An 18,097-nucleotide genomic window follows, 5' to 3' on the forward strand; every position below is an offset into this window, starting at 1 on the left:
GGTATCCCTGCTTCAAGTACCCATGGTTCAGGTATCTCTGCTTCAAGTACCCATGGTTCAGGTATCCCTGCTTCACGTACCCATGGTTCAGGTATCCCTGCTTCAAGTACCCATGGTTCAAATATCCCTGCTTCAAGTACCCATGGTTCAGGTATCCCTGCTTCAAGTACCCATGGTTCAGGTATCCCTGCTTCAAGTACCCATGGTTCAGGTATCCCTGCTTCACGTACCCATGGTTCAGGTATCCCTGCTTCAAGTACTTGTTACAAAGAGTGAAACAGACTGAGTGCGCCATAAATTCCACCTCAACACTAGACCAGATAATTACCTCCATCTATTTATTGCACCTTTATTAATTTTGGTATTTGTTACCAAAGCGGCAAGTTGATGTTTAAGACACATGTGCAACACTTGGGTATCTTTATTGTGGGGAAGACGTCTCGCCCGTCAGCGGCTTTATTATTCAACTTCCGAGTATAATTTTGAAGACACAGTAAGACGTGAAGAAGTTGTTTAAGGTAAATAAAGCTGAAGGATTAGACACACGTGCTACATTTGGATGTCTTTATTGTGGAAATGTTTCGCCACACAGTGGCTTCCTCAGTCCAATATAGAGAGGAATGGTTGAAGTTTGAGATAATCAGTCCCTCAGCCTAGAGTTTATATAATGACTCCATCAGTTCTTATCAAGATTGATGGACTGATTATCTCAACTCCAGGCTGGGGGACTGATTACCTCAAACTCCTTCTGATCTTGAAACTTTCTTCTCTGTATTGGACTGAGGAAGCCACTGTGTGGCGAAACGTTTCCACGGTCAAGATACCCAAGTGTTGCGTACCAGTATTTTTCAGCTTATGTAATTTTATTTACAAGTTTTGGTCTTGAATGAATAAAATAACCTAACTTACTGTTGTGATGGATGCCGTGGGACCTGTAACATTATTAAAGAAGTCCGAGAAAGAATTAAGAAGTTGTAGAAAGAATTAAAGAAGTTGTTAAGACAATCAAAAAGGTTTGGAAAAGAGAAGTTTTTCAAGACAAAGTTGTGCAGAACAGTCAGAATAGATGGGGGAGAGGAAAGAGCTACAGGGAAAGGAAAAGTGCCGGGGCTAAACCCAGCATCAAAGGCATTGTAAGGCTTGTGCTCCTCAACTCTCCTCTTCAAGACTGGTCGGGCAAGGTCGGCAAAAGATCGGATGGTGTGGTGGTCTTAAACCATTCTAGGCAATGTTCCTCAACTAAACTACACAGGAACACACGTCTGTGGCTATAGTATTTTGATATTAAAACAAAGGAGTTGCTTTACACCATCAAAGACATTGAAAGGACAAAGAAAGTATCATAAGTAAAGACTAAGTGCATAGTGGCAGAGGAACTGGATTGTACAGAGCTCTGAAGAGGTTTTGAAGATTGTGAGGCGTCTAATAGTATCGTCAAGGAAATCCAAGAATCCTGGTATGTTGAAGTCTGTCAAGCTGTCTGTCACTTAGTGTTTTCCAGAAGACGTTCAGAGCTGGTATACCAGTCCTGAGGTGAAGTGACTCGCTCGTAACAAAGTCCTGCCACCTCACCTCCAGCACTCAGTGCAGTGTCCGATTCTGGATTCGTTGTAACCTCAGAGCGTTAATCTTTGCAGTCAGTGTTAAAGCAAGTGGAGTGTAAGTGACGAGGAGTCTGATAAGAACAGTATATAGGTGGAGTTTTGTGGAGGGACGTGCACCTCTCAGCCTATAAAGCCGAGAGAGTGCAATTTTCGCCACATCTGTCTTAGAAGTGATGAGTTTTCATTCGTAACTTACAGTCAAGGTTGACTCCAAGCACTGCTGTGGACGAAGTGCGTAGTGTAGGTGTTCGTGAGACAGTGGTTCTGAGTTCGACAGGAGCAGGAATGCCTCGACTATAATGAATATAGGTTATTCTAGACTTGTTGTCATTGGTCTTTATTCGCCATAATAATTACCATCCACTAATCCTGCCTACCTTGTGTTATGTTCTGTGTGCAAGGAATCTTGTGTTTGCGTGATCAGTGAGTTGTGTAATGTCGTTTGCATATGCGATGGTGATAGTGTTTGGGTGTATAGGGTCTGGTAAGTCATCTGTATAGAGAGTGTAGTGTATATGAGAGAGGACGGAGCCTTGTGGAACTCCTGCCTGAAGGGTAAAGTAGTCGAAGTTATTACTGAACTTTATACGCATAGTGCGGCCATCGAGGAAGTTACATAGTAATTTAGTCATGTTAACTGAAAGGTCAAAAGAGATACAGAGCTTGTATTTTAACCTGTTGTGTGAGATCGTGTCGATAGTCTTCTCCACGTCTTTGTCAACGAGGGCAGTAGCACAGTCTTGGGCATTATTTATTTGTATATAGTTGTCTAAAGCCAAACTGTCGGTCATTTAGTAAGTGATTTGTCTCAAGGTGGGTGCGAAGTCTTCACTAGGCCTTGTTTGAGAATGCTATGCAGGTTTACGGACCGCACAGTACCAAGAATAGCCTGTCTGATCAGGAAGTAACTTGCGAGGTCGACCCTGAGACTGGCCTCTGGAGAGGCCGAGGCACACTGAGGCGAGTCTTCTTCCCGACAGCAGGACAACTCTGAAATTTGCCAAAACGTTTAGTTGATTGATTTTATTAAGGATAATAGCGCGAATGAGAGCATGTCACCTGTGATTGAAGCTACTGTTAAACTTGTTATTTTGCACAAAGTTACCTTTTATTAAAGTGAATAATTTACTGAACACTGTCCACATAATCTTAACACATAACTTAAGAGACCGAAATTTGTGACGACGCTTCAGTCTGACTTAGACCATTAACCAAGGTCCAAGTGTTGCTGGTTAATGGTCCAAGTGGGACCGAAACATCGTCATAAGTTTCAGTCTCCAAAGTGCGGGTTATTTGTGTATTGTTCCAGTCACTGTATTATGCCTTTATATTCTTCATAATCTTAGCCATCCCTCGTGGATGTTCGCCTTTTAATGTTACTAAACATTGTCTGCTGCCCGTTTAATATTAAATTATTTTGCGTTTTATATTTTTATACAAAACTTGATTGGTGTGTAATGTTGTTTTGTGAAGGTAATTGACAACGTTGAGAGCTACTGGAGTAGACCTGTTGAACTTTAGTCCACCAGTTACTTGCATCACCCACACGTAACTGGTAAAGGTCGCGCTCACTAATGTTGCTTCAGCTACTTGCGTGACCACATAAAACTGGAGCTGTTGTTATGCGTATTTCACGCCCATGCTGTCCGTGTGTATGTATGCGTGTCTCTGTGTGTGTGTGTGTTCACCTAATTGTGGTTGCATGGGTCGATACTCAGCTCCTGACCCTGCCTCTTTACTGATCGCTACTAGGTCCTCTGTCTTCCTGCTCCATGAGCTTTATTATACCTCGTCTTAAAGCTATGTATGGTTCCTGCCTTCACTATATCACTTGCTAGACTATTCCACTTCCTGACGACTCTATGACTGAAGAAATACTTCCTAACATCCCTTTGACTCATCTGAGTCTTCAGCTTCCAATTGTGACCACTTGTTTCTGTGTCCCACCTCTGGAACATCCTGTCTCTCTCCACCTTATCTATTCCATGCAGTATTTTGTGTGTCGTTATGTCTCCTCTAACCCTCCTGTCCTCCAGTGTTGTGTGTGTGTGTTAGTTACCATTTTGTCCTAGGCACATGTCGATTAGACACTAGGCCTGTTGTAGGTGTGTAGGTGTGTTGTGTGTTGTGTGTTGTGTGTTGTGTGTTGTGTGTTGTGTGTTGTGTGTGTGTGTGTGTGTGTGTGTGTGTGTGTGTGTGTGTGTGTGTGTGTGTGTGTGTGTGTGCACTCACGTAGTTGTGGTTGCAGGGGTCGAGTCACGTGTGTGTGTGTGTGTGTGTGTGTGTGTGTGTGTGTGTTGCCAGCTTGAGATATATAAAGAGATAAATGTGGAAATTATATATTTTTGTTGAAATTATTAAAGCAAAATATTCCATTCAGTTGAGAAAATTAAGCGAAAAAAGAAAATGTGTTTGTGTAAGGTTGATTCATAGTTCCTGGTCCCGACCCTTAATGTATTCCTAATTTATTAATTCCTGGCCTCCACGGAGCGATTATACGTACAATAAGGTATGTTGAAAAATGGTATAAAATACCATTGAGTAAGACACGTATACAACAGTTGGGTATCTTTATTGTTGAAAGGTTACGCCTACACGGTAGGCTCTAAAGTAACATACAGAGAATGGATTGATGGCAGCAGAAATGACGAGGTAAAGATGATGTAACCAGTCCATCAACTTTGAAGAAATAGTTTGAGGTTGTCAGTCCCTCATCCTGGAGAAGAGTTCTCCAGAGTTGATGGACTGGTTACGTCATCTTTACCTCGTCACTTCTGCTGCCTTCAATTCATTCTCTGTATTTTACTGAAGATGTCTACCGTATAGGCGAAACGTCTCAGCAGTAAATATACCCAACTGTTGCACACGTGTTGAACTCTACAATAAGGTGATTACTTTCTGCTTCATCTTCTTCGACCCACCGACCTCAGAATGAAAAAAAAACATTCCCTAACTTCTCTATGTCTCATTTGGTGTTTATCTGCTACTTGACTCCCTCTCATCTCATACAGCCTGAGATGAGAGGTAAACTAGAAAAGTGTTCGGGGGAGGGAGAATATGATCATTACTTAGGTAACTAGAGTGGCTAGGAGCAGGTTATTTGAGGTTTAAGGAGAGTGAGCCAGGAGACATAGATGGTTAGTAAAGATGTACATGTAAAGAGAGGGTTCCAGGGGACAAGGATGGTTGCTAAGATGTAGATGTAAATGTAAGGAGACGAAGCCAGGGAAGACGAGTCAGAGGGACGTCACGACATTATAAATTTTATATTTGGTAAGTAGAAGGCTGAAGAACTAGAGGTAGGAAGTCGAGCATTGTTATACACAGTTTCAAGAGTAGATACCACCGGGACCTAGAGGCTGGGAATCCGCAAGAGCAAAGAGGCGGGGCCAGGAGCTACGACTCGACCTCTTCAAATACACCTAGGTGAGTAATATACCGAGGTGCACAAGCTAAGCATCAGTACACTTGATGTTCATCGCAGACTTTCCTTTCAAGGTTTGACGCTAGTCACGAGCTCTTTATACAAAGAATTAGAGATATTCTCCCCACCCTCGGATCAAACTTAATTACCACAACCTCTTTCCATTGCCCTGGCTCTCTGTAACCCTTATGGGCTCAGATAAAATTTTGATTTTGCCGCCGAAGCGGCTAGTTTGTTGTCTTGTTTATTGTGCACCTCATATCCATCCTGTGAATGGTAGCGAAATAACATATGGATACACAAAAGTTCTAGCAACTAGGCCCCAAAAGGGTTTACACGAGTACATCTGAATTTATATCTACAGTTAACTTATCTGTTGCATGTAAATTGAGTAAATTTGCTTAAAATGTCTTGTATCTTATTTTCATGAATAAGATATCTTGGCATATTACATAGGTTTTTATACTGTTTAATGGCTCAGCACTTCCACTTTGAATATAATAATAATAATAATTCCAGACTTGAAGTCGGAGTTAACAAAAGAAATACTCATGCGAATTATTTCTTATTGTGGGTATGATAATTGTGGGCGCCTGGTGGACACCTTGCAGTGTGTCAGTCGTCTTTATTAAACATGATAGGTAACACAGCACGCACTGTTAAAATACCACTTCAAACTATTATATAAAGTAAACAAGACTTTCTCACATCACAACTGGAATTATCCGCTACTAAAACTTAAGATTGTATTTTTATCGCCTACTTGGCTTCAAAATGTTGGCACTTAACACCTTTTGAGTTGAGAAATTACTTGCATTTTTTTCATATTTATTATTTTGCTCTTATCGTTTAAATGAAGTTGCCATTATTAAATTTGTGTACAGTGTACACTCGAGGGCGCAATAACTTAGGTGTTAGCTTAGTTCTGTAATTTCACTGGCTGTATATTAATTTGTTTGGTTTACATCAGCATACCAGTCTGGAGAGTACAAGTACTTTGAAGAGTTACCATCAGCTGTACAACTTTCGATATTCTGCCAGTTATTTTTTTCTTAGTTGTGAGAGTAACACCACTGTGTCACTTGAGTGTAAAGTTCTTCCCGCACGAGCGTTTCAGTGGACGCGAGGTACAGCACCTACATCTTAGATAGTGTAAACACAAACATGTGAGCACATATGCACATGCAGATGTGTGCGGCAGATATGTACGACAGGACTTCAGTGTGTGTTAGTGAAGCAGGTGGAACAAGATAGACGAGGTAGTGGAAGTTGGCGCCATGTACTGTTTTGAGTGCACCTGTGTTGCATCCCTATAGGCGGCGATCGGGAGCTGGAGCACAACTCGCAACTGTATCTTGTGAATACACTTAAACTTCGATTCTATCGCTGGAGACACACAAACAATTACATAAGTGACTTATACAACACTGGCGAACATAAGAACATCCTTCGGTAGCTCGGCGAGGAGTGATCATACATACAGCAACTAGGCGAGGCTAGGTACCACATGCGAATCTTAAACTAGTATTGTAGGAGGTAGCATAACAAAGTATGCTGAAATATGAGGGAAGTATTGGAGGGTTGAGCCTCACAACCTTGTAAGCACGTATGTTGATGGCATGTTAGTAAGACTGGAACTTAGTAGAACATGAGTGAGAGATTGAAGATATACAACTTCATTGGCAGAGCTGTGAACAAGTAGAGCCCACTCGGGAGAGATGGGAGTAAAACCTAATTCATTGCTTGAGTTCACAGCACATGGGGCTCTGAAGACATCACACACATTACTTAGTGTTTAAGAATCGTGGCCCAGAAGCTAGAACTCATCCCGCACACATACTGTAAGTAGGCTAGTACACACAGACTTCCTTTACAGTTCACAAAGCGCAAGTTTGCATGACTAATAGAACTATAGAACCTTAACATATTCCACCTTGGAGGCTGACAGCACGAAATACAACCTGGGATAAAGGTCAAGATAATGAACAGATAGCGGGAGACTGGACTTTCACACCTGACCCACTTGCTGCTGCTGCTGCCTCTACCCGCTCTTGTGCAAGTTAGCCACACCCACTGCATCTCATATACATAGTACATATGTGATTATTTATATATATATATTATATATATATATATATATATTATATATATATATATATATATATATATATATATATATATATATATATATATATATATATATATATATATATATATATAATCATAGGTAGTAGGTTGGTAGACAGCAACCGCCCAGGGAGGTACTACCGTCCTGCCAAGTGAGTGTAAAACGAGAAAGCCTGTAATTGTTTTACATGATGGTAGGATTGCTGGTGTCCTTTTTTCTGTATCATGAACATGCAAGATTTCAGGTAAGTCTTGCTACTTCTACTTACACTTAGGTCACACTACACATACATGTACAAGCACATATATACATACACACATCCCTCTGGGTTTTCTTCTATTTTCTTTCTAGTTCTTATTCTTGTTTATTTCCTCTTACCTCCATGGGGAAGTGGAACAGAATTCTTCCCCCGTAAGCCATGCGTGTTGTAAGAGGCGACTAAAATGCCGGGAGCAAGGGGCTAGTAACCTCTTCTCCTGTATATATTACTAGATGTAAAAGGAGAAACTTTCGTTTTTCCTTTAGGGCCACCCTGCCTCGGTGGGATACGGCCGGTGTGCTGAAAGAAAGAATATATATATATATATATATATATATATATATATATATATATATATATATATATATATATATATATATATGTCGTGCCGAATATGTAAAACTGGTCAATTAGCAAGAACTCATTTAAAATTAAGCCCTTTCTAAAATTTAATCTTATACGTTTAAAGATACACATTTTTTTTTATTTATGTTAATTTAAAAATAAAAATTTTGTTCCAAAAGAACATTAGAAAACTTAGTAACCTTATTATAACAAGGACAATTTAATTTAGTATAATCCAACTAAATATATTTTATATAAGTTTACAATAATTTAATAATGAACAAACACAATGAAATATATATTTTATTCGTTAGGTTCAGAATGATTTATACGAAATTACTGCATAAACAAATTCTCGCTTGCCTTATTCGGCAAGAAGACCGTTGCTATTTAAGCCAAAATCGCAAGTTTTACCTATTCGGTACGACACATATATATAGGCAGAACTTGCGATCTTGGCTTAAATAGCAACGGTCATCTTGCCATATAGGACAAGTGAAAATTTGTGTATGCAATAATTTCGCCAAAATCATTCTGAACCTAACGAAAAAAACATATTTGATTGTGTTTGTTTAGTATTAAATTATTGTAAACAAATCTAAAATATATTTAGTTGGGTTAGGCTAAAATAAATTGCGCTTGTTATAATAAGGTTAGGTAAGTTTTCTAAGTTCCTTTTGGTGCAAAATTATAAATTTTTACATCAACATTAATGAAAAAAATATATCTTTAAATGTATAATAGAAAATTTTAGAAAGGACTAATTTTAAATGAGTTCTTGCTAATTGACCAGTTTTACATATTCGGCACGACATATATATATATATATATATATATATATATATATATATATATATATATATATATATATATATATATATGCACCTTGGATCAATACCTTGGCGTCTAGCGTTGGCTGGACGCCAAGGTATTGGTCCAGTGTGGTACGGTGGTTAGAGCACCAAGGTTCGTAGGTTCGAATCTCCTTCGACCAGAGATTAGTGTTTGTGATATATGTATATGTATTATTGTAACCACGAACAAGTGGTATTTAATCAATAACAACACTGTGGCTAGCCGGAGGATCGATCCCGTGTTGTTTTAGCCCTCCTCATGGCGAGCGAAAATTCACGACGCTCTTAACACTGGACCATACAATTGTATAAACAATATGAGCCTAGCGAACTAGGCTTGCTTCAAGTTGCGAGGACATACGATGGTGTGGGTGCCTCAGAGCTAATTTCATTCTACTGCCCGTTTGGTGTACTAGCCTCCACAAGTTGTTTATAGGATTGTATGGTCCAGTGGTTTAGAGCGTAGTGAATTTTTCGCTTGCCATGAGGCGCGGTAAAACAAAACGGGTTCGATTCTCGGACTAACCGCAGTGTTGTTATTAATTAAATGCCATTTGTTCGTGGTTACAATAATTTATATATATATATATATATATATATATATATATATATATATATATATATATATATATATATATATATATATATATATATATATTATATAGTATAAGGAAAGATCGCAGTCAGCAGGATTCGACACTACTACTGGGGACGGTCAAGATTCGCAGGCAGTGCTCTAGTCCACGCGGCCACACAAATGCCACATAGACTGGGCAGCCTGGTTCACAAGCCATGTTTCTTTCCCAACCCGGGCACGTCAGCGAGCTTCAAGCATGGATTCAAGCTATTTCAATCTTCTGAATCTATGCTTGAGGCTCCTGACGTGCCGGGCTGGGAAAGAAACATGGCTTGTGAACCAGGCTGCCCAGGCTATGTGGCATTTGTGTGGCTGAGTGGACTAGAGCGCTGCCTGGGAATCATGACCGTCCCCAGTAATAGTTTCGAATCCTGCTGACTGCTATATGCCCTTGTATACACCGCTTGTTTCTGCGTGGTGCATTATCCACTAATCCACACTTATCCATACTAAAATCCAAATAAACAATATCATATCCCTTATCACTGTCAACTGCCTCAAATGTTCTATTGAAGAATGTCAGTAAGTTTGTCAGGCAGGAACGACCTCTCGTGAATCCATGCTGAGATTCATTTATCAAGTTATGCTCTTCAAGGTGACCTCCGATAATGTCAGCTATAATTGATTCTAATAACTTGCCCACTATATTTGTTTTCCAGGTCTTCTTCATGTCTCCTGTCATTAGGCTGGTAAGTACTGACGTGTATTGTTTCCTCTGTTGCCTAATTATTAAGCCTAATCGGAGCTGTTTTTTCATATTGATGTTTTTATTAATCAGTGGACCTGAGGATGGTGTTTGTAAGTCATGGGCTTCTACCCACCTGTACTGTTTCCAGTTTCACTGAAAAAAGTGTTGAAGTTTCTCTTTAGAGAGCAAAAAGTCACAATACTGTGACTGGAACAATACACAAATACCCGCATGTACCAGAAAGAAACTTATGACGACGTTTTGGTCCGACTTGCACCATTAACTAGTCACACACTAGTTAATGGTCCAAGTCGGATCAAACGTCGTCCTGTGTGCGGGTTATTTGTATGTTTCTCTCTTTGTCTTGACTGAATCTTTTTTTTTTTTTTTAGCCTCCTCCCTTGTCTTCTTCCTTTAAGTTTGCACAAGAACACATTATCTTGGCTGCCAAGTTTCGCACTACAATATGCTCTTCATCGATTTGAAAAAATCTTATTTTTAAGATTTCTTATCATTGTTTCAGTATTTGTGGGACAAATTTGGAAAGTTTTCCCTGGCTCTGTATTCATTGGCTCCATGTTTTATTGTTTATTTTAAACGGTGTCTCAATCTTCAACTTGTCGGTTTTTCAAACCATTCATCACAACTGTCAGACACTGCAGCATCATGGGATCTTGTTACAAAGAATTCTTCAACACTTGTTCAACCTGTTATTAGGTAAGACACATATGCAACAGTTAGGTATCTTTATTTCGAAACGTTTCGCCTACACAGTAGGCTTCTTCAGTCGAGTACAGAAAAGTTGATAGAAGCAGAAGATACTTGAAGACGATGTAATCAGTCCATCACCCTTAAAGTTTTGAGGTGGTCAGTCCCTCAGTCTGGAGAAGAGCATTGTTCCGTTGTCTGAAACAATATGAAGTTGAAGTGACAGAATGGGGCTTTATATAGTGCCAGGAGGTGAGACGTAGGTTGCTTTGGGAGGGCAGGTCCCTCTCAAACCCAGCCGTTCTCACTAGTAGAGGTTGTTGAAGTTGATGGTCTGTACCAAGATACCCTTGTGTTGCAGTGTCTGACAGAATGAGAGGGACCTGCCCTCCCAAAGCAACCTACGTCTCACCTCCTGGCACTATATAAAGCCCCATTCTGTCACTTCAACTTCATATTGTTTCAGACAACGGAACAATGCTCTTCTCCAGACTGAGGGACTGACCACCTCAAAACTTTAAGGGTGATGGACTGATTACATCGTCTTCAAGTATCTTCTGCTTCTATCAACTTTTCTGTACTCGACTGAAGAAGCCTACTGTGTAGGCGAAACGTTTCGAAATAAAGATACCTAACTGTTGCATATGTGTCTTACCTAACAATCTGTCGGTATTTTATACCATTTTAATGTTCATTCTGTCAGACACTGCAACACAAGGGTATCTTGGTACAGACCATCAACTTCAACAACCTCTACTAGTGAGAACGGCTGGGTTTGAGAGGGACCTGCCCTCCCAAAGCAACCTACGTCTCACCTCCTGGCACTATATAAAGCCCCATTCTGTCACTTCAACTTCATATTGTTTCAGACAACGGAACAATGCTCTTCTCCAGACTGAGGGACTGACCACCTCAAAACTTTAAGGGTGATGGACTGATTACATCGTCTTCAAGTATCTTCTGCTTCTATCAACTTTTCTGTACTCGACTGAAGAAGCCTACTGTGTAGGCGAAACGTTTCGAAATAAAGATACCTAACTGTTGCATATGTGTCTTACCTAACAATCTGTCGGTATTTTATACCATTTTAATGTTCACTTGTTCAACCTTTGGACGAAGACCTACTTCGACTAGTGGATGGTACCACTATGACCCCGCCTCCGCCTGCTTCACCTCACCTCACTACAGTATATAAGCCACGTCTACGGCCCTATGCTGTACATTCTACAAGATTGATGGACTGAACACATCGACTCCAGGTTGAGGGACTGATTACCTCATTCTCCTCCTCTCCTTACGCCTTCCTCTTTGTATTGGACTGATGAAGCCACTGTGTGGCGAAACGTTTCCTGAATAAAGATTCCCATATGCTGCATAAGTGTCTCAATCTTCCAATTTTCAATGCTACCCAAGAAATAAGCTCTGTGTAAGTCCCACTCAAATCCAACCCCTATCACTCATGTATTTATCCAACCTAAATTTGAAACTACCCAAAGTCCTAGCATCAATAACCCAACTAGGTAAACTGTTCCACTCATCAACTACCCTATTTCCAAATCAACACTTTCCTATGTCCTTTCTAAGTCTAAATTTGTCTAATTTAAATCGCTCCCTCTTATCCTCTCAAAGCTTCAGTATATTTTCCAGGCACTTACACTCGGAGAACATTGTCGTGTTTGTCTTTTCATAAAATATGATCTTATTTGAATACACAATATTTGTATTCTATCATTTACTATCATTTGTGACACAGTAAGCAATTTTCAAGGTGTCTCCGTGTTGAGACACTTGTGTCACATTTGGGAAGCTTTATTGAGGATACGTTTTGCCAGACAGTGGCTTCTTCAGTCCAGTACAGAGAAGCACGGTGAGTGATGAGGGAGAGAATGAGTAATCAGTCCCTCAACCTGGAGTCGATGTGTTCAGTCCATCAGTCTTAAGAAAAGTACAGTATATGCTGTACTTTTCTCAAGATTGTATTGGACTGAAGAAGACACTGGCTGGCGAAACGTTTCCTCAAATGTTACACAAGTGTTTCATTCTTCAAATTGTTGGTTTTCTAAGCCACTACATTAGTATGGGGTTTATTACTGACTCTTAGAGGAATCTGCTAACTACCTTGACTCATCCTGCTATGTATTATGACTGTCTAGTATCTTTCTGGTGTGTCTTAGTCCGCCGCCCCGGCCTTTGTCACTAAGTTATGTAAGTCTTCACTCTGTAATAAAGTTGGTAGAATTACCGACAATATGTAAAGTAAAAAGACACAAGTGCAACTAATGTGACATTTATTGTGGCAACGTTTCGCTCTCCAGGAGCTTTATCAAGCCATTACAAACAATTCATGGACACAGAGGGTATATATCCTCTGTGTCCATGTATTGTTTGTAATGGCTTGATAAAGCTCCTGGAGAGCGAAACGTTGCCACAATAAATGTCACATTAGTTGCACTTGTGTCCTTTTACTTTACAAGTCTTCACTCTGCACTTATTTCATTTCAGATCTAATGGTTATAATCATAACCGCTGGTAAGCCAGCGGAAGGCCTCGATTAGATGACCAAAAGCTCCAGCTGCGGGTTATCATATGACTAAAACACGCGTCAGGAAACACTTGTCCTGTTTCCTGACAAACCTTACCTAACCTAACCACTCCGTCATTCCTCCATTTTATTACCAGTTCTTCGTCAGTCTATCGTAGGCCTATGTTGGGGGCTTTGAGACATGACTTCTTTCCTGAATCAGTGCTGGTTTAGAAGTTTTGGGAAATGTAATTAATTCTACTTGCACTTTATTCACGTGTGACGTAATAAACAAAATTTGCGTTGGCCGTATTACTTTTGTGTAATTCTCCCTGTCTCTTGTTGCAGGTACGGTGATAGAGCGTCTCAAGTCTTCAGAGGACCCATCTTCATCCGTAAATGTGAGGTTGTAAATGGTGTGGTGATACCCACACTTGAGTACACCTGATACCACTTGTTTACTACGATCTTATTGCATAAATAGAGAGAATAAGATGTAAAGAAAAACAAGGAAGAAGGTTATTATAATCACCATGTATGAGGGTGTAGTCATTGATACAACTATAATTACTGCGACCCATATGGGTTTAGCGCTTGATAGTGAGCGTGACGCTAACATAAGGTACAGAGCTCTCTGGTGTGTCGTATGTGATTCTAATAATATACTGGGAAAGAGTTAACTTGGTTTACCTCACTCTTCTGTGGTTCTGGTTGAGGTGAACCACTCCTGTATTCTCAACCACCTCGCCTCTAGTTATGCCAGTATACCAACTAATGAAAAAAAAATTAACAAGCATAAAACCTCTTGTGTGTTTTTTTTTCAGTGCATTTTGATTGACCAAAAAAGGAACTGAAAATCCTGACCGCCAGGCCAGGCTCCGGAAATAGGAAGACTGTGGAAACGGCCGCAGGCTTGTAGCTTTCTGGAAGAATAATTTCCTCTAAGTCTGTCCAGCTTGAAGCTGTTGCCTCGTCAAGAAGGTTGTCAGTCTTCCAGTCTTGCCTCGTCAGGAAGGTTGTCAGTCTTCCAGTCTTGCCTCGTCAGGAAGGTTGTCAGTCTTCCAGTCTTGCCTCGTCAGGAAGGTTGTCAGTCTTCGTATTGCCTCATCAGGAAGGTTGTCAGTTTTCAAGTCTCGCCAAGCTGACCAAGTGCGCTTTCCTGGAAAGTGTCTTACATAAATGTATATATATATATATATATATTTTAACACATTTAACTCTCCATTTAATAACTCTCCTCTCTTATTTTTAACTATCAAATGATTCGTTCCCTAGGCTTCCTCAACTTATTCAATAAGTTTCTTATTTTCAGCAAAATTTGTTGAGAAAATTTCACCCACTCTCATTTGCTCTCTTATTACATTCTTTCACCACTCTCTTAACCTCTCTTTTTCTTTCCATTTACTCATCTTACTACTCTCTCTTTATGTCATTCCACCACTCGCTGTTCTTCCCTCCCGCACCCACTTTCCTGTAACCACAAACCTCCTCTGCAGACTAATGAAGTGTCAACATTACTTCGGTATTGTTGGTCTTCTGGTGTGTCCATAACCCGCTCTAGCAGTACCAGCAGGTAGCAACCTCCTGCGTTGTGTTCGGTGCGTCCATAACCCGCTATAACAGTACTAGCAGGTAGCTACCCCCTCTGTTTCTGTCTTCTAGTGCGTCCATAACCTGCTATAACAGTACTAGCAGGTAGCTACCTCCTGTGTTCCTGTCTTTTGGTGCCTCCATAACCCGCTGTAACAGTACCAGCAGGTATTAGCGTCTTGTGTTGTCTTCGGGTGCGTCCATAACCCGCTATAACAGTACCAGCAGGTAGCAACCCACTGTTTAATTTTTTTTTTTTTTTACACAAATCGATTTTACAGGCCAATAGCTGTTATCCTGCCTCATCTCATTTCAAAGGCCAGCCCCACCTAAGGTATACAAGCACCCCGAATGTTATCAGCCGAATGTTGTGGGGATGTCACCCACAACATTCCGCTAACACCCAGGTACTTAATGCTAGGTGAACAGGGCCAACAGGTGTAACGAAACATGCCCAACGTTTCCACCCGTACCGGGGATCGAACCATTGAGACTCAGTGTGTGAGCTTAGTACAGTTTGTGATTGCAGGTGCTCAGTAGTAGTCATAATTAAAACGTGTTATGCTGTTGCTTTGCACTCTTTATTGTGCTGCTTTGCTGCCGCTCATCTCTAATGGAGCTGTACCACTTTTTAAAATTTGTGGGATGATATCTAGAGTTTTCATATGATATTTAAAAATGTACAGTATGTGGTCATTGTGGTGATTCTTCCCCCACCCCTTTTTATTATTATGATATTCTTAAATTTAGAGCTGGAACACAGTACATGAGCATGACATCAATGTCTTTAAAGTCATATTATGTTAGAGGTCGTGTCATATTATATTGTTGGAAGTGTAAACTGTCCCATTGTCGAAAACGCTAACTACACGATAATGGCTGTACTCTACAGAACAGGAAGAAGTGGTCAGCAAAGGAAAGTGGGTGATGTACAGTACCAGGTTGGCAGGGGTAGCCAGCAGGTAGTGTACAGCAGTGCCAGGGAGGCAGTAGTGTACAGGAGTACCAGGGAGGCAGTAGTGTCCAGCAAGTAGTGTACAGCAATACCAGGGACGCAGTAGTGGCCAGCAAGTAGTGTACAGCAGTACCAGGGACGCAGGAGTGGCCAGCAAGTAGTGTACAGCAGTACAAGGGACGCAGGAGCGGCCAGCAAGTAGTGTACAGCAGTAACAGGGACGCAGGAGTGGCCAGCAAGTAGTGTACAGCAGTACCAGGGACGCAGTAGTGGCCAGCAAGTAGTGTACAGCAGTACCAGGGACGCAGGAGCGGCCAGCAAGTAGTGTACAGCAGTACCAGGGACGCAGTAGTGGCCAGCAAGTAGTGTACAGCAGTACCAGGGACGCAGGAGCGGCCAGCAAGTAGTGTACAGCAGTACCAGGGACGCAGTAGTGGCCAGCAAGTAGTGTACAGCAGTACCAGGGACGCAGGAGCGGCCAGCAAGTAGTGTACAGCAGTACCAGGGACGCAGGAGCGGCCAGCAAGTAGTGTACAGCAGTACCAGAGACGCAGAAGTGGCCAGCAAGTAGTGTACAGCAGTACCAGGGACGCAGGAGCGGCCAGCAGTGTACAGCAGTACCAGGGACGCAGGAGTGGCCAGCAAGTAATGTACAGCAGTACCAGGGACGCAGGAGCGGCCAGCAAGTAGTGTATAGCAGTACCAGGGACGCAGGAGTGGCCAGCAAGTAGTGTACAGCAGTACCAGGGACGCAGGAGCGGCCAGCAAGTAGTGTACAGCAGTACCAGGGACGCAGGAGTGGCCAGCAAGTAGTGTACAGCAGTACCAGGGACGCAGGAGTGGCCAGCAAGTAGTGTACAGCAGTACCAGGGACGCAGTAGTGGCCAGCAAGTAGTGTACAGCAGTACCAGGGACGCAGGAGTGGCCAACAAGTAGTGTACAGCAGTACAAGGGACGCAGGAGCGGCCAGCAAGTAGTGTACAGCAGTACCAGGGACGCAGTAGTGGCCAGCAAGTAGTGTACAGCAGTACCAGGGACGCAGGAGTGGCCAGCAAGTAGTGTACAGCAGTACCAGGGACGCAGGAGCGGCCAGCAAGTAGTGTACAGCAGTACCAGGGACGCAGAAGTGGCCAGCAAGTAGTGTACAGCAGTACCAGGGACGCAGGAGCGGCCAGCAGTGTACAGCAGTACCAGGGACGCAGGAGTGGCCAGCAAGTAGTGTACAGCAGTACCAGGGACGCAGGAGCGGCCAGCAAGTAGTGTATAGCAGTACCAGGGACGCAGGAGTGGCCAGCAAGTAGTGTACAGCAGTACCAGGGACGCAGGAGCGGCCAGCAAGTAGTGTACAGCAGTACCAGGGACGCAGGAGTGGCCAGCAAGTAGTGTACAGCAGTACCAGGGACGCAGGAGTGGCCAGCAAGTAGTGTACAGCAGTACCAGGGACGCAGAAGTGGCCAGCAAGTAGTGTACAGCAGTACCAGGGACGCAGGAGCGGCCAGCAGTGTACAGCAGTACCAGGGACGCAGGAGTGGCCAGCAAGTAGTGTACAGCAGTACCAGGGACGCAGGAGCGGCCAGCAAGTAGTGTATAGCAGTACCAGGGACGCAGGAGTGGCCAACAAGTAGTGTACAGCAGTACCAGGGACGCAGGAGCGGCCAGCAAGTAGTGTACAGCAGTACCAGGGACGCAGGAGTGGCCAGCAAGAAGTGTACAGCAGTACCAGGGACGCAGGAGCGGCCAGCAAGTAGTGTACAGCAGTACCAGGGACGCAGGAGCGGCCAGCAAGCAGTGTACAGCAGTACCAGGGACGCAGGAGTGGCCAGCAAGTAGTGTACAGCAGTACCAGGGACGCAGGAGTGGCTAGCAAGTAGTGTACAACAGTACCAGGGACGCAGGAGCGGCCAGCAAGTAGTGTACAGCAGTACCAGGGACGCAGGAGTGGCCAGCAGTACCAGGGACGCAGGAGCGGCCAGCAAGTAGTGTACAGCAGTACCAGGGACGCAGGAGTGGCCAGCAAGTAGTGTACAGCAGTACCAGGGACGCAGGAGCGGCCAGCAAGTAGTGTACAGCAGTACCAGGGACGCAGGAGTGGCCAGCAAGTAGTGTACAGCAGTACCAGGGACGCAGGAGTGGCCAACAAGTAGTGTACAGCAGTACCAGAGACGCAGGAGCGGCCAGCAAGTAGTGTACAGCAGTACCAGGGACGCAGGAGTGGCCAGCAAGTAGTGTACAGCAGTACCAGGGACGCAGTAGTGGCCAGCAAGTAGTGTACAGCAGTACCAGGGACGCAGGAGTGGCCAGCAAAGGGACAACAGGTCATGAACGTCACGACTAAACATTAAGAGGACCAGTTTTTACCTAGTAGTCGTGAGGTGGTTTGGGTG

Source organism: Cherax quadricarinatus, chromosome 13 (assembly GCF_038502225.1).
Source record: "Cherax quadricarinatus isolate ZL_2023a chromosome 13, ASM3850222v1, whole genome shotgun sequence".
Classification (NCBI taxonomy): domain Eukaryota; kingdom Metazoa; phylum Arthropoda; class Malacostraca; order Decapoda; family Parastacidae; genus Cherax; species Cherax quadricarinatus.